We start from the raw sequence: 27,845 nt of genomic DNA on the forward strand, positions 1-27,845 counted from the left end.
CAGTGTCTTTTCACTTTTCAGCTTTTAATGAGACATTTTAAGACTTAATGAAAACTAATGTTTTATTTATTTATTTCAGACCAAATTGAAGAGAATGAGGGGAATAAAGAAGAGGAATATCATGTCAAAATTGAGGAAAAAAACTCATTTACAGACTGATGGTATTTTGAAAAGGAGAGACAAGAATCATTTCACCTGCACACAGTGTGGAAAGAGTTTTGGAAGACAAAGCAGTCTTAAAATTCACATGAGGATCCACACTGGAGAGAAACCATTCACATGCACTCAGTGTGGGAAGAGTTTCATCCAATCATCATCCCTTAATCTACACATGATGAGCCACAATGGAGAGAAACCATTCACTTGCACCCGGTGTGGGAAGAGTTTCAGCCGCTCATCACACCTTGATCACCACATGAGGATCCACACTGGAGAGAAACCATTCATGTGCACTCAGTGTGGGAAGAGATTCAGCCTATCATCATCCCTTAATCAACACATGAGGATCCACACTGGAGAGAAACCATTCATGTGCACTCAGTGTGGGAAGAGTTTCAGCCTATCATCATCCCTTAATCTACACTTAAGAATCCACACTGGAGAGAAACCATTCACATGCACTCAGTGTGGGAAGAGTTTCAGCCAATCATCATCCCTTAATCAACACATGAGGATCCACACTGGAGAGAAACCATTCACTTGCACCCGGTGTGGGAAGAGTTTCAGCCGCTCATCACACCTTAATCACCACATGAGGATCCACACTGGAGAGAAACCATTCATGTGCACTCAGTGTGGGAAGAGTTTCAGCCAATCATCATCCCTTAATCTACACATGATGATCCACACTGGAGAGGAACCATTCACATGCACTCAGTGTGGGAAAAGTTTCTGCCAATCATCACACCTTAATCTGCACATGAGGATCCACACTGGAGAGAAACCATTCACTTGCACTCAGTGTGAGAGGAGTTTTAACTACTCCTCAAACCTTAATAAACACATAAGGATCCACACTGGAGAGAAACCATTTGCATGCACTCAGTGTGAGAGGAGTTTCAACCAATCATCATCCCTTAATAAACACATGAGGATCCACACTGGAGAGAAACCATTCACTTGCACTCAGTGTGGAAAGAGTTTTGGAGCAAAATGCAATCTTAAGATTCACCTGAGGATCCACACTGGAGAGAAACCATTCACATGCACTCAGTGTGAGAAGAGTTTTAACAAATCATCAAACCTTAATAAACACATGAGGATCCACACTGGAAAGAAACCATTCACATGCACTCAGTGTCGGAAGAGTTTTAACTGCTCATCACACCTTAATAAACATATGAGGATCCACACTGGAGAGAAACCATTCAATTGCACTTAAGCCGCGGTCACAATGGACTTTTCTCCCCATAGACTTCCATGTATACGCATTCGAATGTCTCAGACCGAAAACGCAAGTCTGTGTGTTTTGCAGTTCACTGCATTGCAAAGTTCAAGCTTGGTGAACTTTGACCTGTGAAATCACATCACTTGACTGTGTGAGACCAATCGTAGATCAAAACATGACCTCTCTGGACAGAAATTTAAAATATAGACCAATCGCTCACTTTTTTTAATGTCTAATCATCTTGTTTAATCCCGCCCCTTTTCTAGGGCTGCTCGATTATGGGTAAAATCAAAAGCACGATCATTTTGGTCATAATTTTATATCACGATTATTCAAAACAATTATCAGTTAAGTCAAAATTATTTGCCCTTCTGTGAAATTTATTTTGTATATATAAATATTTCCCAAATGATGTTTAACAGAGGAATTTTTCACAATATTTCCTATAATATTTTTTCTTCTGGAGAAAGGCTTATTTGTTTTATTTCGGCTAGAGTGAAAACAGGTTTAAATATTTTGAAACCTATTTTAATAGCTTAGTATTTCTAGCTCCCTTAAGCAATATATATTTTGATTGTCTGAGAAGAAACTACTGTTATACAATGACTTGCCTAATTACACTAATTAAGCCTTTGAATGTCACTTTAAGCTGAATACTAGTATCTTGAAAAATATCTAGTAAAATATAATGTGCTGTAATCATAGCAAAGATAAAGAAATCACTTATTAGAGATGAGTTATTAAATCTGTTATGTTAAAAATGGGTTGAAAATAAATCTTTCCATTAAACAGAAATTGGGGGAAGGGGTTGCTAATATTTCAGGAGGGCTAATAATTCTGACTTTAACTGTATATATGCACAGTTATTTTCCTCACTGTAAAAAAAGAAAGGGAAATAAATACAATAGAATAAAAATATGAAACAAACTGTGCTTTAGGAATCTTAACTGTAAGAAAAATACTTCAGCTACAAAAGTCCTTCAGTCAAGAGCAGTGAGGGATTTTCTCCTTTTGTTGTTTGATTAATGATAAAAACAGTCAGCTTTAAGAATAGTGCGGCTCTGATATGGTTTCTCTTTCACATGTCTTTTGATTCTCAACTTGTTTGTTTATTACACAAATGAGGGTTATTATGAATAATCACTAAACACCGCGCTCTTACAGAAATGTGCATGTATTTGACCATTAAAGTGCTGGCATTAATATGGCCTTAGGTGTGTGTGCTCTACTCATCTCTGAGGCTAAGCGTGCGCACACATACAGCATGCACTCTTTCGAGCTTTTAAAACATGAATGATTCGAACGTACATCAATGAATGAAGGCATCCCGTGCTGCAAACGATACAGTACATGCTTTTAGTCATTTTCACGTGGAACTGAGTTTTGCAGAGCAACAAATGTGTACAACTATAAAGGGGGCGGTATAAGATGCATTAATCGTTTATCTCGATCAATTGTTTTTCATAATCGTTAGAAGCCGAAATCGAAACCAGATTTTCGATTAATTGCACAGCCCTACCCTTTTGCAGCGCCATACAACAGAATTTCGCATGCTCAAACTCTAGTGTGACCGCAGCTTCGGTGTGGGATGAGATTCAGCAACTCCTCAGACCTTAATAAACACATAAAGACCCACACTGGAGAGAAACCATTCACATACACTCAGTGTGGGAAGAGTTTTAGCTGAGCAGCAATCCTTAATGAACACATGAAGATCCACACTGGTGTGAAAGAGTATATGTGCTTGAGTGTGAGAAGACTTTTATTACAGCTCCAAAATTAAAACTGCACCATGCGATTCACAGTAGAGAAACCGTACAAGTGTTCACACTGTGACATGTCTGAATAATGTTTGAAAAGGCTGAGTGATGGTATACTGTTTTCCAACACTCTTACACTGCAGTAGGTGGGGTTGTAAATGTGTCCTCGCGTTTACTGTAAACACGATGGTGGTGGCTGAGAGAAGAACAGTTTCGTAATCATATGGCAAACCACCTCTGCAGCTTGAAATGTCTTTGCAAGTGATTGTACAGGTGCGGATACATCTGTACTTTACTCTCCAGTATATTCATGTAGCAAGTGTTGTTTTGGATGATGTTCTCTGTCTGACTCCCTGAATGAGAAACAAATCACTGGGAAGACACCACACATCAAAGTAGGTGGAGCTCCAGGACAGTAAGTTTGCAGTATACCAGGGCCTCAAGTTTAGAAAGCCCATTCAATTGTCCTGTTGAATCTTTTATTAGTAAAGTTTCTTTACTTTTAGGTTCAAGATTCTTTCTAGTTTACTACATTTACTTGTTTGAGTAGAATACAAACTTGATGAATACATTATGATTTAGGCAGAGCGACAGGTATTAAGTTTTACAATATTAATACACTGTGATGATCCCAAGACTCCAGATTGGAGTATGTGGTAAATACTGATTGGATGCCTACATTACTTATCAATGGGTATATAAAAGTTGTTGTGCTAGCTACCCCAGGACACTGTGGCTACTCAGGAGTCCCGTCATCTCATTGACTCTAACCTAATGGTTTTGTTTTGCATTACTTATATCATGTAGTTAAAGTGTTGTGATTATATCCTAAGTTCTTTGTCTTCATTATTATCCCTCGACATTTGTTGGTAGCTTTGATTGATTGTTCTATGAGTTATATTTTATAATAAATAATTAGCATTCAGGCTATTTTGTTGGCTCATCTCTCTTTTATAGTGCGACTCAAACAAGCGGGTCAAGCGGGCCACTTGATACGGGCGCGCGGGGTCTGCGCGTCCTTGGGATGCGTGCTCTTGTACTCTGTGTGTTTGTTCTGTCAGCATCGCGCTGTTTTATTCTCAGCGTCTCCGTCTAGTTGGTTTCGGTTTTGGTTGCCGCTAAGATGAAACATGCGCGTTGCATTTGTGTGAGCACACGGTAAGGTGTTTTCACCTATCGTGTGCTCGTGTCTTGCGTCTGTTGTCAAAGCACGTGGCTCTGTGTTTGGTTTATATATTTTTATTGATTTTCAATTTTCAAATGAGAAACAACAATACAAACCCCAGACCCATACCAACCCAACAGCGGGATAGCGCTCACTTTAGCCAAAAATAAACAAATATGCACTTGTAATGGTTGCAATTGTACATGTAGGTTTAAATACAAATACAAGGAAATAATAATAACAATAAATAATAATAATAAAAAAAATACCAATAATAAAATAAATAAATTTAACAAACATATAACCATGTACAGCAAAATCAAATTATTTGAGATTTTCCACATAATCAATAAAAGGATGCCACACCTTAAAAAACTTGCCCTCCGACCCTATTAATGAAAACCAGATTTTTTCTAAATAAAGACATGACATAGTTTCTCTAATCCACTGAGCATGAGTAGGAGGACGAGAATCCTTCCATTTTAGCAAAATAGCCCTACGTGCCAGTAAAGTTGAAAAAGCAATGATCTTACACTTTGAAGAAGGCAGCTGTATTTCCTCTGAAGTGACCCCAAACAGTGCCACCTGTGGATCTGGTTCTAGCTTGTGCTGAAGAATCACTGATAACGAATCAAATATTAACCTCCAGAAATGCTCTAAGTAGGGACAAGTCCAGAACATATGAAATAAAGTGCCTTCAGCACAATTACATCTATTGCACAGAGAACTAGTACCAGGAAACATTTGGGCTAATTTAGTTTTAGAGATATAAGCTCTGTGCACTACTTTAAATTGAATGAGAGAGTGCCGGGCACACATTGATGATGAGTGAATTTTTTTAAGAATATCATCCCACAGATCATTCGAAATCGAACAACAAAGGTCCTCTTCCCAAGCACTCTTAATGTTATCTGAAAAGGAAGATGACTGGTTCAGAAGTAGATTATACAACATAGAAATGGAGCCTTTAGCTAATATATTACAGGAAAGAAAAGGATCTAAATGGTTTCCAGAGGGCAAGACAGGAAAGTCAGGTATAAGGGACCTAACATAATTTCTTATTTGCAAGACTCTAAAAAAATCAGACTTAACCAACCCATAGTGTGATATCAACTGATCAAAAGATGCAAACACTTTATCTATAAAAAGGTCCTTAAAGCATACTATCCCCTTATCGGACCAACTTCTAAAGGAACTGTCTTGCATTGCAGGGGGAAAAAAAGGATTTTGAGATGTAGGGCTGAGAAGAGAGGAGCTATCAAAACCAAAAGACCACCTAAATTGAATCCAGATCCTTAGTGAATGTTTTACCACTGGGCAATCTATAAGCTTGTAAGAAATCAATTGCCGCTTAGCCGCAAGTAGGGCCGGAAGAGAAATTTGGTTGTGAGCATGCATCTCCATATCTACCCAGGATGGTTTATTAGGCTGCAAATGATAATGCCACCAATACAGTGTATTACGCATATTCGCTGCCCAATAATAAAACTTAAAATTAGGTAAAGACATCCCACCCTCACACCTAGGCTTTTGAAGGTGCGCTTTCTTCAACCTAGGATGTTTGCCATTCCAAATAAAAGTAGAAATGACTGAATGTAAAGATTTAAAAAAAGATAAAGGAATGAAAAGAGGCAGACTGAAAAAGATATAGAAATTTCGGAAGGACCGTCATCTTAATAGAATTAATGCGCCCAATAAGTGATAACCTTAAAGGTGACCACTTAGAGAGATCTTTCTTAGTTCGTTCCAAGAGCATTCCAAAATTATGTTTAAACAACTGTTTATACTGGCGGGTAATACAAACTCCAAGATAAGTAAATTTATTTTTAACTATCTTTAGAGGTATATTTGAGTACAGCATCTGCTTTTCTACCATGTTTATCGGGAAAAGTTCACTCTTATGTAAATTGAGCTTATAGCCTGAGAGCCTACCAAAGTTCTCTATTAAAATTAGAGCCGGGGGCAGGGAAATCTGTGGATTAGATATATAAAGCAATAAATTGTCTGCATATAATGTTACCTTGTGTATGGCATCCCTTCGTGTAATCCCTGCAATTTGTTGACATTCACGTAAAGCGATTGCCAGTGGCTCGATGGCAAGAGCAAATAATAATGGACTTAATGGACAACCCTGTCTGGTTCCAAGCTGCAGATTAAATGAACCGGACTGCAAATCATTGGTTAAGACTACAACTGAAGGTGTATTATATAGTAATTTAATCCATAAAAGAAAGTTAGGGCCAAATCCAAATTTTTCTAAAGCTAAAAAAAGGTAATCCCACTCTACTCTATCGAATGCTTTCTCAGCATCTAGAGAAACTACACATTCTGGAATAGAGTGGTGCTGAGAGTAAATTATATTGAGCAAGCGGCGAATATTAAAAAATGAGTGGCGGGTCTTAATAAAGCCTGTCTGGTCAGGAGAGATTATACTAGGGAGAACATTCTCCAACGTTGAGGCGATCACCTTTGCTAGAATTTTAACGTCGCAATTAAGTAGAGATATAGGTCTATAAGACGCACAGTCCAAAGGGTCCTTATCCTTTTTAAGCAGCAAAGAAATACATGCCTGACTTAAAGAAGAAGGAAGAGCCCCTGACTTAAAGGAGTCAGAAAAAACAACTGTTAAAAAAGGGGCAAGTTGCTTAGAACATTTTTTGAAAAACTCTGACGGAAAACCGTCAGGGCCTGGTGATTTTCCGGATTGCATGACAGAAATAGCAGCTATCACCTCCTCCTGTGAAACTGGTTTCTCTAAAGATTTGCAAATGTCAGGGGATAAGGTGGGAGTCTGTATTTGAGCAAAAAAAATTGTAATATCTTCTCGTGAAGGGGAATCAGAAGTATATAAGGTAGAATAAAAGTCCCTAAATTTATCATTAATGATGTTTTGGTCAGTTGTAATCTCACCATTTTTTAGACGAATACCACCAATGATTTGCTTTGCCTTGAACCCGCGCAGTTGGTTGGCCAATATTTTCCCAGATTTTTCCCCGCTCTCATAAAACATACTCCTAGTTCTTCTTAAAAGGGACTCTGTCTCACAAGTTGACAATAAATCTAACTCTGCCTTCAGTTTACAGCGTCTCTCATATACGTCCGAGGTAGGTGAACTAGCGTATTGCATATCTAATCGAAAAATTTCATTAGCTAAGGATATTTGTTTTTCTTTTAACTTTCTCTCCTTGGTGGCATTATATGAAATGATCTGACCTCTGATATATGCTTTAAGAGCATCCCAGACTATTTTATTATAAACATCTGGGGAGACATTAACGCTCAAAAAGAAGGAGATTTGGTCAGAAATAAATCCAACAAAATCATCATCTGCTAGAAGTGAGGTATTAAGCCGCCAGCTCATTCTTAGAGAGGGCAAGTTTGAAAACTTTAAATCAAGAATAAGGGGGGGGCATGATCTGAAATGATAATACTTTGATATGCACAGTAACGAACCTCAGAGATCAGAGCATTGTCCAAAACAAAATAGTCAATTCGAGAATAAGAATGATGAACATTTGAAAAAAAGGAGTATTCTCTTTTTTGCGGATTTAGAAAACGCCTAATATCGGAGAGACCATTATCAGAAAAAAAAAAATGTTCAAGTATTTAGAAGATCTACTGGGAGCACATACTTTAGAAGAAGAGCGGTCTAAGATTGCGTCCAAACAGCAATTGAAATCACCCCCAAGAATAAGAGAATGAGAACTAAGATCTGGAAGGAGTGAAAGGGCATGTTTAAAAAAAGTGATATCATCAAAATTTGGGGCATAAAAATTTGCTAGAATTAAATTCTTTTTACATAGAGTGCCTGAAACAATAATATAACGTCCGTTTTTATCTGCTATGATGTTGTTTGGGGCACGTTCTTGTCAATCAAAAATGCCACACCTCTCGCCTTAGCTTGAAATGATGAATGAAAAAACTGCCCGTTCCACATCCGATTAAGGTAAGAATGATTTCTATTAAGCAAATGAGTCTCTTGCAAAAAAGCAATCTCTGCTTTGTGCAGTCTAAGATGTGCAAGAATTTTATTTCTCTTGACTATATTATTTAGGCCCTTGACGTTCCAGCTCATTAATCTCAACTCCCTACCCATAATTACAAAAAATAGAAGGCTGTAGATGGAATGTAGAAATAAAGAAAAGAAAAGGGGAAAAAAAGGTGAAAATAAAAAATAAAAAAAGTACAAATAAAATAAAAACTAGAGACCCACATATGAACACTTAGTATAGAAAAAGCTACATATAAGAATATGAAATGATCATGGCACCATCCCGTAACGAACTCCAACCCTCCCACTAGATCAACCCAATCCCCTAGAAATGTTAACATGATACAACGTTCAAAAATTCCCAATGCAATTCACACTCTTCCTTATCTCTCCTTACCTTATATAAACTCAACCCTGTATTTCAAAAAGTCCTCCTTAAAGAACATGACATCATATATTATCAGAACAGTGGCATAATAACCGATCCACCTTATAAAATGCCATCAGGTAAAACTATTCAAAAGCGTAGAACGTTAATGTTTACTACGAGGCATTACGGTGAGATCTTTCTACGGTGAGAAAGTTTTTTGCCTCCTCAACCGAGGCGAGCAACTTTTGCTCACCAGCTTTTGTCGTAATTCTCAGTCTTGCCGGGAAGAGGAGGGATGGTTTGAAACCCTGATTGTACAGTTCTGCCATAACTCCACGGTACTGTGCGCGTTGCTCCACGACCTCAGGGCTGTAGTCATCGTAGATAGCGATCGGCTTGTCCTGATATTGTAACGAGCCCCTTCGTTTTCGAGCCTCTCGCATCACTGCCTCTTTAATCTGATAGCGGTGAAAGCGAACTATCACAGCTCTTGGTTTTCCTCCTTGTTTCGGTTTAGCTACAAGAGCGCGGTGCGCCCTGTCAATCTCCGGAGGAGATGACAGGATTTCCTCGCCCATAACATCCACCAAGAACTGCGAGAAAAACACAGATGGTCGAGGGCCCTCGACGGATTCAGGCACTCCGATAATTCTGATGTTATTGCGCCGACTTCGACCCTCCAAGAAGGCCAGTTAAGGCCGCCATGTTAAACTCCGCGTGCGCTGCGGTTCCATCATCTTTAGGAGGGTCTTTTTTCTCATATTTGCTGGATTTCGATGCCATTTTTAGTCTTTTTACGCGTTAAACATGTTCACAGTCAAGCACTATGAAATGAATAAAGTGGTGGAGGATCAGAGAATTGAAGGAAAAAGTAAATCTACAGGGACCTCGAAAGTCGCGACTACTCCATTCACGCCTGCAACCGGAAGTCCAAAGTCTGTTTTATGTGCAGATTTACTGACGGATTTTCTTAAAGCAGAAGTGTGTTCCTCCTCATCTAAATATAACGACAATAAACAGTTTGTTTACATGCTTTAGTAATCGAACATCAGAACACAATTTTTAACGACGCATACATTGTTGGTTCATGACGACTCACCTGTGTCAGAACTTTGTCGTTTGCGTTTAGAAGATTTACTGACGGATTTTCTTGAAGCAGAAGTGTGTTCCTCCTCAACTTCTGTGACCACTTAAACAGCTAACAACAATAAACAGTTGACATGTTCAAAACGCTGTACTGACATTTAATTTTTAACAACACATACATTATTGGTTCATGACGACTCACCTGTGTCAGAACTTTGCCGTTTGTGTTGAGAAGAGCGACTGACGGATTTTCTTGAAGCAGAAGTGTGTTCCTCCTCATCTAAATATAACAACAATTTTGAAAAGTTAGTGTTGGCACCTTTTATGGATTAAACTAGCAAACTTTCAGTTCATAGCTTATGATAAAATCACAATAATACTCACCCATATCTGTAGTTTGACTTAGTTCTTCTCCAGTCACTGTCAGACACACACACAAAAAAAAATTTGCCTTAAGAGAAATATACATAAAAACAGATCAAGCTCCTTAAACATATTACAAAGCTCTTTGGCACTTTATTGCAAGGTTTGTATGACCACTTTAAACTGATTAACACTGTAATTTGGGTACTGCGCGTCATCTTGACTGGTGCAGTTTTATGCTAATTTATTCATTTCACATTTATTTTTGAACAAATTAAGTGTTCATTATTTTTTAAATGCTGTGTCTCATTTAAAGACAGTAAGAAAGCCAACAAGAAAGGGTTGTTTAGAAATAAGCCAAGACAGAAATCAAATATTAAAAATCTAAAAGAAAAAATATTCAAAACAGTATTACTATTACTTTAAGTTACTGTAGTAAAAAAAACAAACTAAATCCACTGTACTTACCATCAGTGCTAAACTGGATTTCCTTCAAAGATCTTCCTTTGTATACTTCAGACCCCTTCTCTAGAGACAACAGCAACTTGCTTACTTTTGCTAGCTGTATGGTGTTTTCCAACAATCTGTAATATTCGCGGTGAACGCGTATGTCGTGACCCATAAATTTAGCTAACTGGTCAAGCTCATTATCTTTTAAGTTCATAATCTGACACAGAGTTGCCACTTGTTTTCTCAGTTGGGTTGAAGTCAGGCTTTTTGGGTCTTTGGCACCACACACTGCTGCATATTTTCGTAGACAGTCTGACCCACGAATATGGGCTGAACACTCAACTTTTGCAAAAACATAAGGATTGTCTTTTGTGACCCCAACTTTCTCTCTGCTTCCAATTAAAAGATCAAGTGAGTCAACCATGTCTTTGGTCAGTAGTACTGGTACTTTTTTCCCTCTTTTTCCTCGAATTTCCAATCTAGTCAATTCACTGCACAGTTGCTGCTCTAACTTAGTCAGAGATTTAACAACATCCTGGTTGGTAGGCTTCACATTCCTCTTTTCATAAACTGTAAGGAGTAGTTTAGAAGCCTCTCCTTCAAGTATCCTATTGAACAAAATAATCTGACAAAGTATTGTTTCTGCTAAAACTTTCCAGTCAGCAGCGTTTGCATTTTTCCTTAGTTTTTCTTTTGACACCTCCTCCTGCTTTCTCAAGTGTTTCTGTAATGCCATGACATCTGCAGTAAGCGGTATGGTATCACCCTTATTCCATCTGGCTTGCTGAAGGGTGTTGAGAGCCTTGCTTGAAATATTAGTTCTCCAGTGACTGTCAATAAGTTTGATGAAGTTTTTTACATTCCTTTCTGTCTCAGTGTCTCCAGACATAAGACTCTGGCCTAAGCTTATCTGACATGCCTTCTTTAATAAGTAACCAATTTTGAGAGCTAAAGAAGGAGTTTTAAAAAGATTTGATTCAGCATTGTAGCTGCTTACCTCCTTGCATGCAGTGATCGCCAGAACAAAGTTTTGAAGAACACACAGTTTCTCAAGTGTTTCCACTGACTTGGATAGCTCTTTCACCTTAACCATAAACCTTGCAAGTTCTCGCATTTTTTGTACAATGTATGGGTGCTGAGCTCGGTCGTGGCCGCACTTTGTATAAATGGACTCGCCAAACAACATGATCAAGCGATCCTCGGTTATTGCTTTGGCGATACTGTCCTCACGCATACTCATCAAAAGTGTTCTAATACCAGCAGGGGTGTCCGACCCCATAAGTAGAAGGCAAGCTGCAGTGGACCGCACCCTCTCTCCTTTTTTTCGTTTAACAACGTTCTCTGCTCTGCATGCCTTTGAGTGTTTCCATAAATCTTTCTTCATGAAAAACTCAAGACACTGAGGGCAAGGAAGAAAATCTGAAATGTCTGCAGCCACGGTTGGTTGACGCCAAGTTACAATTTCTCCATCTTTCTTTTCCAAAACCTCTACATTGTGAAAATAGTTCCCTTTATTTCGAATTCCCTCTAGAAGATCTTTTCTTTTTTTAGAGTGTTTTGGAAAAGAAAAAGCTTTTGAAACCTAAGGTTCATTGGCATGCCGATTTTCAAGGTGTCGTGATATCTTGCTCTGGGGTTTCTGACAGTACAAACAGTACTGCTTTTTGTTCCATTTTATTGTGCCTTTGGGACAATTAACAGTTGTTTTGATTGTCATCTTTTTTTTTTCTTGCTTGTATGTAAAGAATCCTTATCTGAAGGAATCAATGTGTCAATAGTGTTTAATTGCACCCCTGACTCCCTTTCTGAATCAAGCTCATCAGCAGTGCTCTCTTTGTCTGATGGAACATATTCACTACATGTTTCTGATTCACTTGAGTCCTGTTTACTGATTTCGTTCTCTGTTTGTAAGTCACTCTTCTCAGCAGACCCATTCTCTGTTTGTAAGTCACTCTTCTCAGCAGACCCGTCCTCTGTTTGTAAGTCACTCTTCTCAGCAGACCCGTCCTCTGTTTGTAAGTCACTCTTCTCAGCAGACCCGTTCTCTGTTTCTGTCACTCCTCTCAGCAGACCCGTTCTCTGTTAGCACCTCACCTTTGTCGTTTGATTGTTCCTGTTAAGAAAATATAAATATTTAACTTTGACATTTTAACAGGTTTAAATAGGACTGTTCATTTCTTTTTGTGTTATTTTCTTTTTTTTTGTCAGTGAAAACATGTCATTGACAAATAATTTTGTCATTGTGTCATTTGTCATGTTTTCACTGACAAATAAGATGATAACTAAATAAAAGAGGCCTAATCTTCCCAATATTGTAAAGTGGTAACCGGCATGATGCTTGAAGGAGAAGGACTGGTTGTCAAATACTACGACTTAATTCTGGCTGTATTAGGGCCTACTCACACTATGCCATCTGTACCGTGCCAAGGCCCGTTTCCCGGACCGTTTGAGAAGTGTGAGTGCGCTGAATTGGGCTCAAGCACGCTTCACTTGGCTGGCCCTGGCCCAGTTGGAAGAGGTGGGACTGAGCGCGGTTCACTTGGGCTTTGGCGCGGTACGCTTGTGTGTGAGTGCAAAACGCGCCAAAGCCTGAAATTGAAAGCGATATGTGACTTTAAGGGGCTGTTTCATATGGATTTATTAATCATTCTTACTGTTCAGTGAACGCAAACTGCCGCAGTTTATTAAAGACGCAAACTCCTCACTGCACGACAGCTGCGCATTATGATTATGAGCGCCAAAAGTGGTGGATCTGTGCGGCGAAATATCTGACTGCGTGTCACCGCATCCCTAAGGACTGTTTGGTGAAATATTTGACTGCATGTCACTGCACATCAAACCACTGACACGATATAACTAGAGAAATCTCCACTGTGCTGCTGAGTGAGAGCGCTTCTCACTGAACAGCACAACAGTGATGACGTAAGTGTGCCCAGGCCCGATTGTGGTGTCAGTGCGGGCCGACGGGGGAGACGGGAGGGGGGACAAGCGTGCTTTGGCCTGGTTCAAGGCAACTGTACCTAGTGTGAGTACGGCCTCAGATGAGGTGATGGTTGTAGTGGCAAATTCTATAGTAAAATTATAATATCAGCTGTGTTTGACAATCACTGATGTCCTAACTGATCAGTATGTGCAGCACCTCACACACTTAAACACGGCTATTGTCTACAACGCAGTGCAACATTTTACCCAGCCCTACCTGTGTTTCGCTGATAATTCCTCAGCTCTTACTGACATACTATGACATTAATGCGTTGATGTAGTCGTGCACATGTATTACTCATCTTATTCTTTGTGTATGTCTAATTATCGATTTAGTGACCTATTGACTGTTATGCTACAGTATACTACATATATTTATATGTTGTTTATACCTCTATTTCTTCTTATATTCTACATTAAGTTGTTCAATTTAATGTAATAACATTGTGTGAAAATATGACCTTAATTTATTAAATCTGGACAAATAAAAACTTTAACCAATATAAAAAAATAATAGGTGAAATCAACATTTGATGCTCATCTCAGAATTAGATTTAAAGTATAATTTTATACAAATACCCATGTGTTTTACTTGTTTAATTTGTAAAACATTTTAGGACATCAAAATACATGCCTTCTATTTAATCTTTGTATTAGAATATCTTGAGTACTCAAATCAGCAGTAAAAGTTCACACAAAACATTGTTTTGTAGTGTACAAGGCCTGAACTTAAACATATTATTTTGTAAATGGGGATTTATTTACTTTGTAGGGGATCTGTAATAATCAATGTTTAATATGTATTAAAGACAAATATGAAAAGACAAACACATTTGAAGGCATGATACTGTCAGACTACAGACATTTTTTTCTTTTATATTAAAATGTTTTTTACAGGAAGATTTTGATGTCCCCCACACCCTTTGGCACAACCTCCCCTCCCCCACTTAATCAAGTTTAAACATTAACATAGATGTAACTGTCACGGATTGGCCAGGCTCTTCCACCAGCATCACGCAAAGATCACCATCACCTGAGTATTAACCACACACAGCTGCACCCAATCACTTATAGTCACTACATAAGCACACACCTCACTTCACTCAGTGTCCGGTCTCGTTCCTACGAAGCGGACTCTGAGTGAACACCTCCTGGTAATCACTAAACCCTCGATATCAGTATTTTGTACTTATCTGCTCTCTGTCTCTCCTAGTTTGTCCAGTGTTCCGGTATCCTGTTTGCCTTGTGTTTGTCGTCAGTCTGTCTTCCCCGCAAGCCCTCTGGTGTGTGCATTCGGTCTCCCTCAGTATCAGTCATCCAACCTGCCACCAAGGATCTCTACAAACAACCAGACTCCACTCACTTCTCCTCCGTTCTCCTGATGTGCTTATATGTTGTAAATAAACTTCGTTAATAACTCACTCACCTTCCTTGTCCGTCTGCTTCCCATAACAGTAACAACTCACACGACTATCATTTAATCAAGTTTAAACATTAACATAGATGTAACAACTCACACGACTATCATTTAATCAGTGGCATAGCGCAAAATGCGGAGGCCCCCCTGCAGGGATCGCTGACGGGGCCCCCTGATGAAGAGGGGGGGGGGGGATACGTCATACGTCAATTTGCATATCATTGACGTCATCATGTTTTACCGTTTCTGTTTGTTTAACAGCCTATGGTTAATAAAGGGGTATTTATAATTGCACTACACTTTATATAAGCATGTTTATTTAACTAAATTTATTGCTGTTTGAATACAGTATGTCATTATAGATATGTAGTGAATGTGCAGTAATCTCTCATATGTAATAAACTCAGACAAGTTCAGAAACTGTCACTAAAATATCTGTGATTGTGAACAAGAAAAGAATAAACGGTCCAATTAAATTGTTAAAATAAAGTAGAAGTAGATCGGTTTGACTGTACAAGGGAAATACCTTCACACTGCCTGTGCTAAATCATTTGTCGTCGGTACGCAGAGGGGTGATCTGCTCTCGGGCTGCAGGTGGGAGAGGCTGCTGTACGAGGACTGACTGGGCCGCCTGTCAGGGCTGTGAGGCAGGGAAGGGGTCGGTGGCATCACACGCAGCTCGTTGAGAAGAGTAGGGACGGTACAGTATGAACAAATGACAGTCTAAAAATCTCCAATAACACACAAAAAAGTCGCTAGATTTGTCGCTAGGGGGGTCTGAAAAGTCGCTAAATCTAGTGACAAAGTCGCTAAGTTGGCAACATTGGCGGCAAGCAATCAGAATGAAGTAGTCCACCGCTTGAGAGGTGTTCAGAGAACACAGACCTGTGAACTTTGGTTCGACCACAGTTGTTCCCAAGAGTTTGATTATTGTGGTTGCCGGTGGATTTTCAATTATTTAAAATCGCGACGACGCGGGGCCCCCTAATCACGCGGAGCCCCCCCGCGGTGCGTGCCCTACGGGCCCGTCCGCTACGCCACTGCATTTAATCAAGTTTAAACATTACATGCAAAAAATGCATAAAGCGATTTACAGTACAACATGTACAATAATGTACATGTACAATAATAATAGGGCTGCCAACTTTTGGTTTTAGGTTGGAGTGAGAATTTTCTCCCTCCCCAAGTGTGGCACAACTTATTGGTTTCAAAAAGCCCTGATTTGTGTGGTGACATTATGATTTTTCTCACTGCTTCTAATTATAGAACCTCCCTGATGCCAAATAAAAAAAATATCAAGAATGATTGGTATACTTAAATCACTTGGTCAGGTTTGCCTCTGACTGGATCCACGCAATAGCCAGTAACGTTAAACACAAACAAGCTTCACTGAGCAGGTGTTGCATGCATCTATATACTTGAAGAAGGGGATTTTTGCTTTTATAGCTGACTTTATAAGAGGCTATTTGCTTAAAGAAGGGGATTTTTGGCGTGAGAATACTGTCGAATGCTCGAGAGTTGGCAGGCCAGCGTTTAGATAAAGAGGACTCTACGAAGCATCTAGTATATAACTAAGTTAACAATCATGTAACCCATAGTTATAAACACGGAACATATATTCAATAATATAAACCATTACTTACCACATTCTGTAAATTGTTGTCAGTCTCGGTCCTCATTTTTGCCATATATCTTTCCTCACATTTCTTGTGGTGAGACCGCAGTGCCGCCATTCTCCTACTAAATCGATCCATCTTTTCCCGGGAAATGTCTGATGACGTCATTCTCAACGTAGCGTAAAATGCGTGAAATTTGCGCATCTGCTCACGTTACCTAACTAATTGTGAGCTGCGTCAAACTTTAAATACTGCTTCTTGATACTTTTACTGACGATATTAATACATTTAACGACCAAATAAACACATATGCCACAAGAGAAAATCACCTTTACATGCTTTCCTGTGTAACCTATTTACAGCGATCTCATTAAGTGTTAAGTGAAATTCATTTTAATGTGTGAATGAGTTATATTTTACCACATAGTTCCCTCTCTATCTGTAGCCTATTTATTTATAACCTTCAGTTTTTAATATGGAATTAAATACAATTAAGAAACATTTATGATTATTATGAAATTATACTTTCATGACCAGAATGTTCAAAAGCACAGCATTTCTCCCAAGCATTTTTATAGTAATAAATAACTATTCAGGCACCACATGTGCTTGTTTATATATATATATATATATATATATATATATATATATATATATATATATATATATATATATATATAAATGTGACATGGTCTGACAGAAGCATGGGACAACTGTAAAATTATTTTACAAATAATAAATAAAATTACTTGTGGAATTTATTATTTCAATAAAGTTTTTTAAATAAGTATTTAGCACAACAAAACTCTTAAAGCTGCAGGTTTAAACAGGGCTGAGGACGAGGACAGTGACAGGCTTTGTACATTTTAGTGCTTTTAATGAAAAAAAATCTAAGAAACCAAATGAATGACATAATCCTTTACAGAAAAACCCACAGAAATCAACCATCAGGCCATTTTAGACATTTGTTTGGAATGAAATACTTTTTATTCGCTGTATTTGATTTTATTTCAGGGAGAGATAATGTATGTTTCTGGTAGAATGTCCCGTGTATGTATGAATGCATGTTTCTTTCTTTCTATCTATCTATCTATCTATCTATCTATGAGATTGTACATACGTGTATACAAATAAAATCTGGTGTCTGAATAATACGTACATATAAATATATAACTAGTTATTATAAGGTACTATAGTGTATTGATGTAAATGTGGAGCACAGTAAACTGACATAATACACCCAAAACCTCCACATCCAGTGGATTAAAGCCATCAGGGACTGGAGAATCTGCTACATGGCCTGTGCTTTAGCCAATCAGTCTGAGTCTGAAAATACTGAAAGTTTACAGCAGACACTACAGGCTGACATTAAGAACCAACTACAGACAATTGTGTAAATAGTTTTAATTATAGTGTACATTTCTATCAGTTATCCTACAACATCAAGATGGATTTATTCTGACCGCTTAACTTTTGACCATATTTTATCACCATTTTCTGAATTTTAGGACAAATGTTGACTAGTGACTCAATGCTCAATAAGAGAATCAAAAGGTTTTAAATAAAAGGAACACAGCAGAAAAACTTAGAGATGTGTTCCCATGCAGCAAACTTAAACAGAACAGCGATGTGCTCAAATTATTCTTCTTTTCTTGGACTGGACTGTCTTATAAACAAAAGTCGTTTACGTTAATCCAGGGTCTGGAGTGAATAAATGGATTGTTTTGAAGGTAAGCCTTTCTGCTCACTTTCTCTGGAGCTTTTTTCAGAACAAAGGGTTGTCCAGGGTTGCCTTCACTGCAGCAGCCTGCTCATCAGCTGTCCTGGGCCTCACTGCAGCCTTCTGTCCTGAAAAACAAAAGGTCAAAAACTTTGTAAATTAGGGGAGCACACACACACACACACATATTATTTTGTGATATATGTGATATATGTTGTGTGCAATATCAAATTAGTTGTTTTAACTATATGCCAAATCATAATATAGAGCCTGTTGATCATTTCGTTCATCAATTCTCTACGTGCTGTACTAATGTGAGGTGTGCATGTTAAAATGATCAAAGAAACGGTGAGGAAACAGCTTAAAAATCTCACATTCAGACACCAGCGCTCATCAAACCCTTCATTAATACCACACAATAACCTGATTAAAACCTCAATCGTCAAAATGAACTAGCCAATCACCAAAATGCAAGAACTACAGTGATGTTATTGCGTTTAGAGTAAGTGATGAACAGTAAAGGAACTGCTGTAAATAACTGACGACAGCAGCGAGGCTGAAGGACTAAAGTCACCATCTTGGATGGCCTGAAGGTGAGTAAATTAACAACAAATGACATTTTTGGGTGAATTAATCCCCTTAAGACTTTCTCTTAAATACTAGATTCACCAACTAACAGTTAAACAAGCAGTAATCACACTTGATTTTCAGATTCAAGTTTAATCTAAGCCTAATCTACATTTTGGTGACTGAATTTAAATTTATGAGCAGTCAATCCTTAGGGAACAAATGAAAAGGCTGTTCTTAAGACCAATGAGTGTGTTTGTTTTGCAGGAGAGCAACTGAGTGATCCTTCTGCGTTACCTGTCATCATTTGAATGATCTCCTGATTCTGGCCAGTGATGACAGAACTTGAGGTACGGGGACATGTGTCTTCATTATCAGAGTCTTCTGAAATCACAACAGCACAAAACACTGTTCATTTATTATCATTCAACAGGCAGATTCTACAGCTAGGGCTGGGTGGTAAAATCGGTATCGATATTTATTGACTGAACATCGTTGTCAATATCAATAAAAAAGATTTGGTATGTAGTTTTGGTATAAATCGCTATAGTTTTATTAAAATGTGTCTGCTGAGCGCCCGCCTTGGAAGCAGTGCCAATAAGCTTAGGGTCTCAGTTTGTCATTTCCAATGGTCGCACATGTTATGCAAGCGCCGCACACGTAACGCTAGTTAAAAAACATCGAAACTTTTCAGAATGCTGTGAGCACACCGTGTGTCATGCCAGTAGAAATAACCAATCTGCTTCACACTTTGTATAGAATACACACATTTCAGTAATAACGGCAGACTAATGACCTCAGACAAACACAGTGCATCCAAACACTGCAGAGCCTTATACTTTTCTCCATAAACTTGCATTGGAGCTGCAGCAACAGTCTCTGTTTGTCATCCTCTGACAAAACGCTTGATGGTCACCTAGTTACGAGAAAAGCCAGGGGAGCGCGAGCCCATTGTAAATGGTCAAGGAAACCGAAACCACGTGCTTGCGCTTGTCACTTCAGGTCAGAATAACAACACATGTGAAAATAAGTGCGGTGGCTGGCAGCAGTGAGGAGATTGTAAATTAAATGGATGCAGCGCCAGAGTGGCTTTTTGGTTTCTTTTCTTGTGCATCACAGCCCCTAGCTCCCCATCTGAAAGAGTTTCAGCTTAGGGGTATTGTAATCATTTAACTTCACCATCTTTAATGTTGCAGTGTGTGTTTGAATAATGATGGTTAGTTCCTTTACTAAAGCTCAGATTTGATGATCCTAATTTGTGTTGTTCACAGAGTTTGAGGTTTATGGTATCATTATTATTCACAACTTACAGATGTTGATCTACCTTAAAGTTTGCTTTAATTGTTCAGCGTTTACGCTTCACCATTGCACTTAACATTTATATATAATTATATATAATATATAATATATATATATATATATATATATATATATATAAATATAATATATAATATATATCAAGTTTAAGTGTCTCTTTAACACGTATGTTTATGAGATATTTTGTTTAAATGTTTTATAGTTAGCATAGTTAAATGCCATTAAAACTATCTGCCATAGTAATGTTGGTAAATTAAAATAAAGTGGTTACATAAAAAAATCCTAATATTCCTAAATGTATTTAAAAAATATTCAATAATTATCGGTATCGAATGATATGAAACATGATATTGTGATACATTTTGTTTTGAATATCGCCCAGCCCATCTGCAACACACTAAAGTAAACTACCAGATACTGACCAGTTTGAGCGAGGTGACGCTTGTGGCTGACAGAGGTACGGGGACATGTGTCTTCATTATCAGAGTCTTCTGGAATCACAACAGCACAAAACACTGTTCATTTATTATCTTTCAACAGGAAAATTCTACAACACACTGAAATAAACTACCAGATACTGACCAGTTTGAGTGAGGTGACGCTGGTGGCTGACAGAGGTACATGGACAATGGACATGTGTCTTCATAATAAGAGTCTTCTGGAAATCACAACAGGCAACTCAATGTTGGAAGGCAGAATTGGTTTGTTATCATAACAAAAACTCTCCAGGCAGAAGCGATGCTGCTTATAAGTCAACCCACATTTAAAAAGTGTTCAATTATTACTGTATTTAAGTGCTAGTACCTAGTCCAGGGATCTGTTATTTTAATACAGCTAAATACATCTACAGTAGGATGATTTGACAGATTTCACATTGTGATCATTTTTCTCTGGTTGTGGGTCTTCAAACGCATTTGCAGATTTGATCTGAATAAAGTTTCTTAAAAAGATTACTGTGCATTCTTGTGTTCATTGGATGGGCCAGATATATTGACTAGAGAGGTGCACAACAACTTTAAATGGAAAATTTATAATAATCCTAATGACGATGGGATGGGAATAATGGAATTATGAATAAACGAGAAATAAATGACGGTTTCCTGCACTACTACATCATTACCAACTGATGATGGTAATATCTGATGATGACTGGCATGTGTGTGTAGGGGCGTGACAACCACAAAGCTGACGATGACTGGCTAAAAACACAAGTGATGCTTTTAAAGAGGTAGACGGAGCCTCTATATTAAAGCAATAAAACTAGTTTAGTATTGATTATGCTAAATGTTAAATAACCAATAGTAGTGAGACAAGTCAATCATGTCAGTGTATTTTGACTAAGTACTTTACAAATCACATTTCCATATGATCAGCTTGCCGTGAATAGAGCCAGAAGTTCAGGCATACGGCGTCAGCGAGAGTGGACTCTGCAGTGATCACAGTGCTCACAAAAGCAATTTATTTATATTATACCAAGATTAAAACATGAATGCTTCTCCTGAGGAGCAGTCACTGCACTTGCAGTGGATTATAATAATAAGGTGTACGTCTCCAGTGGGAGCGGTCACTGCACTTGCAGTGGATTATAATAATAAGGTGTACGTCTCCAGTGGGAGCGGTCACTGCACTTGCAGTGGATTATAATAATAAGGTGTACGTCTCCAGTGGGAGCAGTCACTGCACTTGCAGTGGATCATAATAATAAGGTGTACGTCTCCAGTGGGAGCGGTCACTGCACTTGCAGTGGATTATAATAATAAGGTGTACGTCTCCAGTTGGAGCGGTCACTGCACTTGCAGTGGATTATAATAATAAGGTGTACGTCTCCAGTTGGAGCGGTCACTGCACTTGCAGTGGATCATAATAATAAGGTGTACGTCTCCAGTGGGAGCGGTCACTGCACTTGCAGTGGATCATAATAATAAGGTGTACGTCTCCAGTGGGAGCGGTCACTGCAGTAGCGTTTGTGCATAATAATAATGTGAGCATCTCCCGTGGGAGCTGTCACTGCGCATGCAGTGGTGCATAATAATGTGTGTGACTCCTGTAGGAGCGGTCACTGCGCTTGTGGAGATGCATGACAATAAGGTGTGCAACTCCTGTAGGACCTGTCACTGCGCTTGCAGTGATGGATAATAATAAGGTGTGCGACACCTATAGGAGCGATCACTGTGCTTGTGGTGGTGCATGATAATAGGGTGTGCGTCTCCCGTAGGAGTGGTCACTGCACTTGCAGTAGTACGCAATAGCGTGTGCGTCTCCAGTGGGAGCAGTCACTGTGCTTAAATTTCAGTCAGTCAATTTCAGCAGTCACTGTGTACGTAAATTTACTGCTAGCAGCGGCAACCTAATGATATAACTACTTGGTGGGATTAAAGACCAAGGATTAGAAAAGGCTTAGGGGTTAAAATAGTAAAAGAGGGCAATGATGGGGCATTTCCACTGACTTTTCCAATTAATTTCTATGAAAAACTAGAATGATAGAATTAAAGGAACTTAAGGTAGTGCAAGGAGCGTTGAGGAGTAGCCAAAGGTTTTAAAAGGAGTTACTTCATTTAGATCGAGTGAAATTGCAAGTTAAATTGCTGTGAAAACAGATGGGGTAAGCTAGACGTGTGATTCTGGATGATTTCTGAGCTGAAATTGCTTATCAGCTTGGTGTGATTGCTTTATATTTACTTATTAAATTTAAGCAATTTATTTTATATACATGTCTATTACTTCTTATTTTCTTTCTTCTTTATTTTTAACACAATTCATTAATTGTTTCACTTGCAGAACAAAGATTATGTCTTTGTTTACGGTAATAACATTTTAAGTTTATACATGTTAAGTACCTAGACGATGAATCTATGGAGTAAAGTCTATACACGGCGTTGTGATCGGCAATCGATTGCTCTTGACTGCCTTGTCCTGCGCTACACAGGTGTAAAACTGTAGTGTTTGCCTCTGATGTCGAAGTAGTACGCTACAGACACTATAACAATAAACATTAACTGAAATCATTAAAATGATGCGACCTTGAAACGGTGCACATGTGATTAATGTATATACAAGCAGTTTGTACCAGGTTAATCTGCAAGCACCACGAGGGAATAATAGGCTTGTTATTCCTAAATTTGGCGCACCACAAAAGCAGTGGCATTGCGGGCGGTAGTAAGGCAGATTCCCGCTGTGAGTTAGTGGAAATGCTCCATGCTGGGGGATGGATGGGGCCGTAGCAGAAACGTGCTCGAGCTGTCATGGCGAATTGGCCGATGGGGGCGCTTCGCCGTGCTAAGCGCACTCGATTGATCTGTGCCGGTGGTTGCCGAAACTGGGGTGCGGCTCAGGTTTGTTGCAGGCGTCTGCAGGAGCGGCGGCGTGACAGGCCCAAGTTAAGACCGCGACCTCTGTTGATATGCTCTGCCGAGTACTGGTGCGCTAGACATCGGCTTGGAGTTTGCAGGAGGAGCCGTGTCATCCTCATGGAAATTTGCTGTTTGGACAATGTTACAGTGATTGGATGTACCAACGCTGAAGTCAAGAGAAAACGGAGGTATGACGTGTTTGAATATTCATAGGGGTTTCCTCTTGAGCTGATTGGATAATAGAATGATTGTGAGGTTGATGAATTAGCCTCGTCAAAGACTGATCGTGCTCCTTCCCAAATTTGTTTATAAAACATCACTTATTGACAGGCACTGGTGCTGTGTACTCACAGAGGATCAAAATGAGGCCTTCATATTTATTGCTTATGTCATTTTCTTGGGGAAAAATCTTTTGATTATACTTTAGAAACATTTAACTTACCTCTGTAGAGATGTCACTAACAAAATAAGAAGCATTGCTTGTTTCCTCTTCCTCATCTCTCTTGTCCATCTTGCTCCCCCTCATCACTCTTGGTTTTTTCTTTTTTGTCATCTGTAATTAAACATTTTTACATTTACTTAAAGATGAAAGAAAACTAATAATCTAGCTATTAATTTATTAATCTAACACAGAGAACATTTAACAGGAGATATGCAAACATGTCTCTTAGATATCATGCTAAAAAATAAGAACAGCTAGATTAGAGGTGAAGTCAACACATTTTTCTGTTTGCCTCTTTATAATTTAACAGTGCATCTGAGCTGATAAATATTCACAAGTTACAATGCATTATAATACTTGCCTAATTGTGGTCAAAGCCTTTAAGAGTATGATGCATTATACCACCAGAGAAATGTTCTGTGATGTGGTCATAATGACTTTTAGTGGATTTGTCTGATTCATGTAAAGTAAGAGAAGGTTATGTTCTTTTAAACAGCCCCAAGATATCAACAACTGTTTAAGACATTTCCCATTAGATAAAGCCAAGGCTGTGTGGGAAAGTGTTTTAATATTTATAAATATGTATGAATATATGATGTTTTAAATACACACAGTGACTGTGAGCTGATGAAGGCCAGCTCAGCTTACAGGTGTAGAGTCTGCTGTGTGTGTGTGTGATCAGCAGCAGCGCCCCTCCCCCATCCCCCAGCACAGCAGAGCAGAGCAGTGGGGGAGGGGTGGCGCCTGCTCTCCAACACTTGATAACTCGTTAACTCTTATAGCAGTCAATGTAGTCACACTTAAACACCTGTTGAAGACATCTGCCTTGAAATAAAATCAAGGGCTGTGTGGGAAAGTGTAAAGTATGATGCAGCTCATTACTGTGCAGACCTAAAGCAAACAGTCTTCATCTGCTGTTACAAAGTGATGACAACAAACATGTGGCCTAATTATTATAACTGCTCATAGATTCAGTGCATTTGATAGCTAAAATGACTAAATGCAGATTTCCCTCAGCTCATTCAGATGTAGATTTTGAAATCTTTCATTGATATTTTATAGTGGTTAATGAATTGTTGTTCATGTGAAAATGTGATGTCTAACATGAGAATGTGATTAGTTAAATCCTCTTGATAGCTGTTTAGTGACTGTCTGATGATGCTGCAATAATGTCTGCAAAGTTAAAAACATGCTTTGATAAAAAAGGAGAAGTGTGGAGGTTTTATCATAGTTTAGGACTTATAAAAATGTAGATCAATTTATATTAATATTGCGTCCTATTTTTTCCCCACTTCTTGATAATCAGTGGCTTAATATTTAAAAATATGTATGAATGTATGATGTTTTAAATACACACAGTGACTGTGAGCTGATGAAGGCCAGCTCAGCTTACAGGTGTAGAGTCTGCTGTGTGTGTGTGTGATCAGCAGCAGCGCCCCTCCCCCATCCCCCAGCACAGCAGAGCAGTGGGGGAGGGGTGGCGCCTGCTCTCCAACACTTGTTAACTCGTTAACTATGGCGTCCGGAATGGGTCAATAACCTGACGCTGCAACGTGCACTCGTCTCACTGAACGTGACGTCTGCGTCTGCCGAACGTGACGTCTGCGTCTGCCACATTCTGTTCAGCTGCCTGAGAACGTGACGTCTGCGTGTCGTCTGCCACTTTAATGTTCCGCTGCCTGAACGTGACGTCTGCGTGTCGTCTGCCACTTTACTGTTCCGCTGCTTATTCCAGCTTTATTTTACCTATTAGTTCGCTATTATTGTTTTCACTTAAATCCTCAGTTATGTTTAATTTGCAATTGAGTTATTTTTACCATTTTTATTCACAGCTTTTTATTTCAACTGGTATATATTTATAAATATTCATACAAATGATATAAACATTTTGGTATGCCATAATTAAATGTCAATTTAAATAACATAAACAATATTCGTACAGTTATAATTTTATGTAGTTGTACAGTTTGTCAAGTTTTGACTGACAGGTGTTCTGACATAATTACACAAAAAAAAATTACACCTCAAAAGTCAAGAGCATGCTCACTTTATAATTATTATTATTATTATTATTTTGTACTTTTATAGCCTAAATGTTTTTGCAGGTACATACAAACTTTGTATTAACAGGTACAGAAAACATGGAAGGGAATCGACATTTTAGAGTCAAGGTTTCTCTTAATTCTCCCATATCATCACATATCAAGTGTGTTTAGCACCTGCAGAAAATCAGCCCCTGATGTACTGACAAAGGCCCCTGATCTTTTGGAATGTGTTGCACTTAAATATGTTGTATCACATTTATTTTATCTAAGTAACGTTACTGAAAATTACCACATACATCACAAACATTCCGCGTTTGTGTCGGGTAATTAAATCGTCAGCTGTTCAGCAGTACCTGTTTCTACCGGCAGGTGGGAGTGGCACTGTTGTCACATGGTTTTAAAAAACTCCGCTACTGCACTTCATTTATTCATTGTTTTAAGGAGCTAAAGTTGATGAGGTAATAATATTTTTTTCTCTTTTGCGAAAGTGAATAGTTCTAACTACTGATGAAGCTTAATATTTGTTTCCACAGTATAAAATGTGTGTAGTTTTGTTTTTGTAAAATAACTGTAATCGATCATACCAATGTAAATACATGCGAATTAGTCAGTAAAATCTAAATTGTACTAGCTTTCTAGATATGAAGTAGATATCTAGGCATAGTTATTGAGATATGATATGGCCAGTCACTTCTGTTTCTGTAATTAAATCACAGTGAATTAATGGATCTAGCTTATTATTTTTATAGCTACATTCTACTGTAACATGCTATGTCAGTTAGCAGGGGATTATTAATCGACTTTCTTATTAAAATACCTAAAATGGCTGTAAGAACACATATAGTTGAACTCAGAATTATTAGCCCCCCCCCCCCCCCCCTTCCCTTACCCCTAATTTTTCCCCTAATTTCTGTTTAACGGAGATTTTTTTTCAACACATTTCTAAACATAATGGTTTCAATAACTAATTTCTAATAACTGAATCATTTTATCTTTACCATTATAACTGTAAATCATATTTGACTAGACATTTTTAAGACTATACAGCTTAAAGTGACATTTACAGGCTTTAAATGCAGGGTAGGTAGGCAAGTTATTGAATAGTGATGGTTTGTTGTGTAGACTATCGGAAAAAAAAATAGCTTGAAGGGGCTAATCATTTTGACTTAAAAATGTTTTTTTAAAAATGCAAAATTGCTTTTATTCTAGCTGAAAATAAAACAAATGAGACTTTCTCCAGAAGAAAAAAATATTATCAGACATACTGTGGAAATTTCCTTGCTCTGTTAAACATCATTTGGTCATGTTTTGTCATGTTTATTCAGATCTTATTTTTATTCAACTACAGCAATAGCTGATGCCTTCATCCATATTAGGGATTTTCCTGGACTGTTCATCTTCTTTGTGAGGCATATATAATTTCTGCTCAAGTATGAATGAAACGGGCATTACATGTATTTAAAGTGCTACAATGCCCACATCAACCATTTTGAGGAAAACTGAAAAAAAAATCCCTCTAAAGTAATTTGTAGTAAACATATTTTTAGCATATAGATCTTGTAATTTTTTTGTACTATTTTTTATAAAGTTGTTATTATATCAAAAAGAGTAGCCTATTGAATATCAATATTTTGCATGGTATTGAATTAAAATATTCCAGTATCTTGACAACACACCTAAGGTAATCACTCTGTCCAACATGTTTGTAGCTTTGTATCACATTGCATAACAACTCACTCTAGAAAATAAATTATATTTTCAGTTTTGAAGACATGCAGAAAATGACATTTTCAAAAAAAGTAACAAAAAAACTTAAG

At 38.2% G+C, this 27,845-nt stretch overlaps 1 long non-coding RNA gene and 1 pseudogene across 1 annotated transcript; both read left to right on the forward strand.

Annotated features, from left to right (window-relative positions):
- LOC130222303 (zinc finger protein 208-like) overlaps positions 1–27,845 on the forward strand; it is a 758,572-nt pseudogene that overhangs the window by 13,351 nt on the left and 717,376 nt on the right.
- Positions 19,117–20,924, forward strand: LOC130222427 (uncharacterized). The gene is made up of 3 exons (XR_008836460.1): positions 19,117–19,224; positions 20,574–20,648; positions 20,732–20,924. It is a non-coding gene; the product is annotated as an uncharacterized LOC130222427 (long non-coding RNA).

Source organism: Danio aesculapii, chromosome 4 (genome assembly GCF_903798145.1).
Source record: "Danio aesculapii chromosome 4, fDanAes4.1, whole genome shotgun sequence".
Classification (NCBI taxonomy): Eukaryota; Metazoa; Chordata; class Actinopteri; order Cypriniformes; family Danionidae; genus Danio; species Danio aesculapii.